This window comes from Peromyscus maniculatus, chromosome 1, assembly GCF_049852395.1.
Source record: "Peromyscus maniculatus bairdii isolate BWxNUB_F1_BW_parent chromosome 1, HU_Pman_BW_mat_3.1, whole genome shotgun sequence".
Taxonomy (NCBI): Eukaryota; Metazoa; Chordata; class Mammalia; order Rodentia; family Cricetidae; genus Peromyscus; species Peromyscus maniculatus.
In genome coordinates, this window is record NC_134852.1 from 17,258,684 (window position 1) to 17,266,802 (window position 8,119).

The following is an 8,119-nucleotide window of genomic DNA, read 5'->3' on the forward strand; positions in this document are numbered from 1 at the left end:
TAAGAAGAAGTAAGTGAGAAAGACAGAAGTTTCCTTAACCTGTGTCAGTCCCTATTGGTTCTTACTTTAAATGCTCCACTGAAGGGTGGCTGTGGGTACACCAGGATAATGCAGGCCATGTGTGAATGTGTTTAAGGACTATTGCAGTCATCATGATGTGTTGACTATTTTTAAAGTAGTAGTATTATAGGTGAGCTTATGGTTTCATGCGCAGAGTAGACATTAAAATGGAAATACAAGAAACATACATCCCTGAGAAGACACAGAATGTAAATATGTTTATGTAGTAAAAAGGTGTTCTTATGTGACACTACATTTATGATCTGGTTATAGAGGCAGTAACTGAGTCTCTATTGACTGACTGTTGGTGAGATGACTGGTTTGAAACCTCCACCCCTCTCTTGAACTTGGAAAGATAATACATATAAAGATTTAACTCACTGCAAAAAATTCCTCAGTAGCTTGATTCCATGGTTTCTCAATTTCCCCAAATGTAACTTTTTTTTTTTTTGGTTTTTCGAGACAGGGTTTCTCTGTGTAGCTTTGCGCCTTTCCTGGAACTCACTTGGTAGCCCAGGTTGGCCTCGAACTCACAAAGATCTGCCTGTCTCTGCCTCCTGAGTGCTGGGATTAAAGGCGTGCACCACCACCGCCCGGCCAAATGTAACTTTTTATATTGTCTTCCATTACATGTGTATATGGGATTGTAGAACAAGATAATAATCATCAATACATGTGTAAGTCTTATTCCCTCAGATAAGTAAGAATTATTCCTAAGTTCTGCTGCTCTGAAGGCATTCTTTTTTTTTATCACCCTTGAGCAGTCCTGGGAGTTGGTCTCACAGGCTGCAAAACTACATCCACTCTGCATGGGACTCACTTCACTTCATGTAGCCTGTAGATCAAGAAGTAGAAATCTCAGCTCTCTCTCCAGCACCATGTCTGCCTGCACTCTATCATGATTCCCACCAAGAAGATAATGGACTAACCCTCTGAAATTGTAAGCCAGCTCCAATTAAATATTTTCTTTTATAAGGGTTGCCATGGTCATGGTATCTCATTATAAGAATAGTAACCCTCTAAGACAAAAACCATCAAAATAAAGCTGATAAAGATGCAATTTTAAGATGTTTGAGTTCAATGACAGAATAGTCTACAGAGAAAGTTCTAGGATAGCAAAGCTTCTCCAGAGAAGGAAAACATGGAATGCAGAATGCTGGTAAAGATGTAGTTGAAAAAGTAAGCATGTTTCTGCCCAGAAAGCAGTAGAACTTGATAGCTTTGGCCATGTAGTCCTGACGTTAATTTCAAGGATTAAAGAAATAGGTAGTGTAATCTCCATCAAAAACAAGGTAAGGCACTGAGGCCAGGAAAGTTTCAGCCAGTGGTGTGGCACACATTGAGACCCATCTTGGCCTCTGTGTGAAGCTGTGAAGTTGAACCCTACTTTTCCTTGGAGATTCCAAGATGTTGGAGATGCCAGAATCATGGGATACCCACAGAGGGGAGCTGCTATCAGGGAGTAGAACTAGCCCAAGGGAGAGAAGCATTTTGCAATCAACAAAGTTGAAAAGACTTGGAGATCTGAAGAGCAATTTGACATCAGACATGTAGATGAAGAGTTTGGAGTTTGAACAGCTTGACTTTGGTCTTGCATCATCCAGTATTTCCTCATTCCATTTTGGAAAAGTAATTATGACATGTGCCATTGTATGTTAGAAGTATGTGGGTTTTTTTGAAATTTTGATATTATTATAAACTAAGTTACAGCTAATGTATTGTATGACTCTCAGAGGAGATTTTGAACTCTGCACTTCTAAACATTGTTGAGATTGTGATAGACTTTGGGGACTTTTAAATTTGAACTAAATGCATTTTGAATTGTAATGTCAACAAGCCCTTGAGGGCAGGGAGTAGAAGGAGAGTGTTTGAATAAATATGAACCCTATAGACTTATGTGTTTGAATGCTTGGCTCATATCTAGTGACATTACTAGGATTGTGGCCTTGCTGGAGTGGTGGTGACCTTGTTGCAGGAAGTGCGTCACTGTGGGGATGGACCTTGAGATCTCATGTGCTCCAACTATGCCCAGTGTAGAACTAAGTTCACTTCCTTTTGCCTGTGAATCAAGATGTAGAACTATCAGCTACCTCTCCCCCACCATGTCTCCCTACATGTTTCTTGCCATAAAGATAATGAAATAGGTTTCCGAAACTGTAAGACAATACCAATTAACTGTTTTCTTTTATAAGAGTTGCCTTTTTCATGGTGTCTCTTCATAACAATAGAAGCACTAACAAAGACATGTTATTCTTATGACATGGTTATTTGCATGCAGCTTCATATTTGATTAAACTAAGCAGATGTAACTAGTTTCCTACAACGTTCGTAGTGACATTCACAAATGAAACTAGGCTATGAAGTTCTTGGTTTATCTATAATCATGTCCAAGTTTGGTATTTGAATACTACTTTTTTCACTTTTTATTTTCTTTTTGTATTTATTTATCTTAAAAGTAGCTGATTTATTTTTGACTTTTTAATATTTACTCTTTTGGTTGACCCAAACCTTCTTCTCTCCATTTCCTGCTCTTATTCCAGCATAGCTGTTTTGCAATCATTATTTCTCCATCTTTAGTCATATCCTATGTTTTCTTACCTTCACCAACCTCTTATAGAAGTTCTTTTTTACCATATTATTTTTTCTTGGCTCAACACATTCATATCACATAAATACACATTTCTAAACAACTATAAGCAATGAAACCATGCTGAGAAAGAGTGTATGCTAGTGATTTCTGGGCCTGTATTACCTCACTTAATAGAATAATTTTCATTATTTTGTGTAGCCATTTCCTAGGTTGTTCTGCAGTGACAGTGCATGAAGAAGGGGAGACTGTTAGCATCTGGTAGTTCCAGTGGTCTCAGCTCATCTACGCACTTTGCTTTAACTTCTTCAGATTCCCAAATTCACTGCTGAAATTTTTGCCCCAGTTCTGGATTGTTCGGCTGACCATCCTCACATGGCTGATGACTATGTGGAGTAACAGTGCCCTCCCTAGGACTGCTTGGGTCAGCCTGGTACTGATTCCCAGCTGCTTCTGCCTACTTTTTCAGGGGGACCTCACCCTAGTAAAGATGATTTCATATGCATACTCCTGCAGGAATAAAATATGTTGTTCTAGTGTGTGTGTGTGTGTGTGTGTGTGTGTGTGTGTGTGTGTGCGTTGATGTGGTGTGATTTTCATAAAGTTAGTTCTCAATGCGATATAAATTGTGTCTTGAACCATCATTCTAATGCATTACTTGCTTTACTAATTTTTTAGATATTGCTGCTACAGAGTAAAGACCTAAACACCACTCAGCATGATCACAGTCCAAATTAAGAGACTGCCTGGAAAGAAACATTTCTCACAAAGCAGCTTCAAATATACTTGACAAGGAGCTGGTATGAGCAAAAATGGCAATAAAATGTATCCTTATTGATGGTTGGAAGGAGGAAGTAGGGCAAGAAGGAAGATTAACAGAAGCTAGAAGTAGGCAATAATTTGCACATTTGAACCCACAGTTTCTAGAACAGGTTTGGATATTTTGCAAGAGACATTTTATAGAGGGGGTAGAAAAAAGATATTAGTTTCAGGTTAACACAAAGATGGCTCCACCCATGTTAAGATGGAAGAAATCTTAGCTGCTTGTAAGTGTCTATCCTTGGTGGTATTATAAAGTTCTCATTACATTTTTAATGAGTCTATGTGAAATATACATTTAAAATTGAAATATTTAACATTTGTGGTCATTATTAAAGTTTATTTCTTTCACACCATAACTAGCAAATCAATATATTTTAGAAGTTTTACATCATGTTTGTATGGGTTGTCACTTTTTGTTTTTTCTCACAGGCCAACACCATGTTGTCCTGCACGACCATTTTCTCTCAAACTTAATGGATCTCATTTCATCAATTTTACATTCTAAGTTATTGAGCAATCTCACAGTAACATACATAGGAAGTAACTACTCCTGTCAAAATCTTGGGATGAGGTCTATTTAAGTGGTCAGGGCTGATGTTTATCTCCTGAGATTAAAAGACTCTCTGCTTCAGTCTCTGAGTTGGTGCATGAATTAAAGGCTTCTTTTACCAATCTAAACTGCAAATAATTGTCTTTATCAATAGACTGAAAAACAGCAGAGCCATATTCAAAAGGAAATTTTGCTGAATGACAAAATGAATTTATGTAATCTGGCAATTGGAATCATTTTCTTATCACAAACTACAACTGGAATTCTGGGAAATCTCTCTCTTATGTTCTACTATCTATTCCTTTACTACAGAGAATGCAAACTAAAGCCCACAGATTTGATTCTCATGCACCTAATGGCATCCAATGCCTTGGTCATTCTCTCTGCAGGAGTGCCCCACACAATGGCGATTTGGGGATTGAAGCAATTTGTGAATAATTTAGGATGCCAGCTCCTGTTGTACATGCAAAGATTTGGGCGAAGTGTGTCCATTGGCAGCATTTGCCTCCTTAGTGTCTTCCAAGCCATCACCATCAATCCAAGGGGATTCTGTTGTAAAGACCATAAATTCAAAGCTACAAAGTACATTGGCTGCTCTATTGACCTTCTCTGGGTCTTGTACATGTTGATAAATTTCATTTTCTTTGTGTACCCCTTTACTGAAAGGAATAGCAAAAATGTGACAAGAAAATGAGATTTTGGATACTGTTCAATTGTAGGGAGTGATGAAATCAGTGGCTCACTCTATGTAGCATTGCTTTTGTGTCCTGAAATCTTCTTTTCCGTGATGATCACCTGGTCCAGCAGCTCCATGATTGTCATTGTGTACAGACACAAGCAAAATGTCCAACACATCCGCAGCACTACTGGTTCTAGCAGAACCTCCCTTGAGTCCAGAGCCACCCAGAACATCCTGGCATTGGTAGCTACCTTTCTGGTTTTTTATACCCTCTCCTCCATCTTAAAAGGCTGCATTGCTTTTTTGCATAATCAAAATCAGTGGCTTGTGTACATCACCCGCTTCACTTCTCTATGTTTTCCATCTTTTGGACCCTTTGTTCTTATGAATCATTATTCCATTCTGTCCAGATTCAGTTTGGTCTGGAGGAGGAATAAAACTTCTTAATCTTATTTTAAGTATTCACATTATATGCTTTGCTTCATATCTTGTTGTTTACTCACCCATCACACTCAAAAATTCAATTCAGAAATTTAAGAAGGTAGCACCTAGTGTTTCTAACATTAACCAAAATGAGTATGGGAGTTTTTTCATCTGCTTGAATCAGCAGACTGGATGAGCTGAGATCCATCACATTCTTGAACTTGCAGCTGGGAGAGTCTTCCCACTGTCTATCTCTTGTTTGAAGGAGCCAGCAAAAACTGTTATCAACAAATCTGCCCTTCTTGTTGCTTTTCTCCTGTCAGGGCATCATGAGTGCTTGATGAAGTCACAGACACCATTGCGTACCACATTCAAATAGCAAGGAAAACTGAATCCATAGCTGGCAATGAACTTGAACTTCAAGGGGACCTGGTCCCATCAGTACTGCTTTAGCCTTTACCAGTACCAAACAATTATATTAATATATTTCACCTTCTTTAGAAATCAATTCAAATTGAATGATGGATTTGATATGATCTTGAAACTGATTAGCTACTGTTTTATTGAGAACTTTTGTATCATCAGTGACAGTGACCTATGAATTTTCTTTGTTATTATTGTGTCTTTATCTGCTTTAGCATCATGATAATGCTTTGTGTTTCATCAAAACACATTTGGAAGCCATAAATAAAATCTTTATGTTAACTAGTTTTATTGTTTCAAAAAAAATTAAAAGTGGAACAACTGTGCATATACCCAGAGAACTCCATATCATTCCATAGAGATATTTTCCATCCAAGTTCACTGCTGCTCCATTTACTATAGAAAAGGAATTTGGAGGCATCTACATATGCATAAGCTGATAAATTGGTACTTAAATTGGTAACCATATGTAAAATGAACTATTATTTGATGACAGTAAATAATTCAATGTCATGATATGTAGGAAAATTGTTGGATTTATATGGATAATAGTAAGCCAGTCACCCAAACTCAGAAAGAAAATAAATTGTGTTCCCCTTTATAAGCTGATCTTATCTAAATGGCTAGGTTAGGGTCTCAAAATTATAGAAGCTAGAATCATCAGTGGAAGGACCCTCAATTGAGGAAATGCCTCAATGACATCGAGCTAGAAGGCATTTTTCTCATTTAGTGATCAATTGGGGAGGGCCCAGCCCATGGTGGCTGGTGCAATCCCTTGACTGTTGGGCTTGGATTCTATTAAGAATATGGGATGAGGAAGCCATGGGAAGCAAGTCAGTAAGCAGATGCCTTCCATGGATTCTCCATTAGCTTGTCTCTGGGATACTGTGCTGTTTACTTCCTGTCCTATTGCTGTCTGAAAGACCAGCTTCTAGGCTGTTCCAGGGTTGTAGAGAGAATGATACAGAGTATCGAGGTTTGGGGGCTAATTTTTATCTCAGGGTCTTATTAGGTCTTACTAAAGGAACATATTCGGATGGTAACTTATTTCTCATTTGATCTCTGGGTTCATCAATGCTTCTCTATCTATTTTCTATTGTTGGCTTCCCTTTACCTTTGTTCTTACAGCTATCTATATTCAACAGAAACCACCAGGCAATATAAAAGTTACATTTGAATGTCATATTATATTTTTTAAGTAAATGATAAGGACTTCCTTCAGTGATTAACAGGAATGCTGAAGCATAAGCCAAATAAACCCTTTCCTCTCCAACTTGTTTTTTGGTCATGGTGTTTTGTCGAAGCAATAGAAACCCCAAGTAAGACACTATCCTATAATGTCTATATGTATATATGCAAATGGATGTAAATGTAACTTCTGGATACCATTCAGAAAAGAAACTAATAAAGGTAGTATTACAGATGGGCAGGTCAATGGATCCATGAGTTATGACCAAGGACATAAAAATAATTAATTTTCAACTCTATTCTGTAATTTTTTCTTTTCTTTTTTATTCTGGTGCATAGGGACATAGTAATATAATTTCTAGTGACAATATAAAGCCTTAAGCAAAGATCTATGGCTGCAACATGGCTATTATACCTTCTATCCACGTTCAGCTAAATGTATATTAACTGGGACTCCTTGGCAAGTGTTCTTCTGATAGGCTCTTACATTGCAGCTCTTTCATGCTCAATATTTTCTTTAGTTTAGTGCAAGGAAGTTTTTTTTTAGTTTAAAAATGAAACAACATCTCAATCTTTCCAAAGATTCAAGGATATTTTCACATATATTCATCAGTAAATGTAATGCATCACATAGATGGGCTCAAAGACAAAAATCACATAATTTTGTTATTAGATGCCAGAAAAATCTTTGTTTTTCTCTTTTAAGCACTGAATTAAAAAAAAAGATTCTACAAAAGATCTATATTATGCTTCAGGATTCTCTGTCTCAGGTTCAGAGGAGAAAGCAGGAACCTGCCTAGGACCAATAAAACTCTGCAGGAGACAATGACCCACATTCTGATCTGGGGGTACTACAAGGTCCTGAGTAGATAGAGTATTTTATGGTGAGGAAATATACGATGGGGTATGGAAGATAGAAAGAATTGTTTATGTCCTATGGATAGGTAGATTTGAGGAAGTGAAGACAGTGAGGATGGGCTGAAGTGGGTGGCATGTTTGCCACCTGGGACTCTAGTGCTGTCTAGGTCTAAGCTGTAGCCAAGAGCCAGGTCTGGGCCCATGGCCCTGCAGCAGCCATGGACTATGTTAATGTCTGTGGTTCCTGTTATGACCAAAAGTCAAGAGAATAGGGCTGCACAGAGGTGGACCCACCCCTCGCTGCCTGAACACTGGTCCTAACCATCCTAGGCTACAGCACTTGGCAGGGCAGCATGACAGAGCTGACCCCGTTGGCAAGGTCTGCGTGCACTGCTGCTGATGACATGAAAGTAGGAAGACTGTGTAAAAGGAATCTGAAAAGGTCTTATAATGAAAAAAAAACTCAGGCCACATATTGGGGGAGAGGCTGAAAGATTAGAGTCTCATAGCAGCAAGCCACTAGTTCTTA

At 38.1% G+C, this 8,119-nt stretch overlaps 1 pseudogene; it reads left to right on the forward strand.

Annotated features, from left to right (window-relative positions):
- The first annotated feature begins 4,215 nt into the window (after nucleotides 1-4,215).
- On the forward strand, nucleotides 4,216-5,145 carry LOC102927427 (vomeronasal type-1 receptor 4-like; annotated as a pseudogene).
- The last annotated feature ends 2,974 nt before the right edge of the window (nucleotides 5,146-8,119 follow it).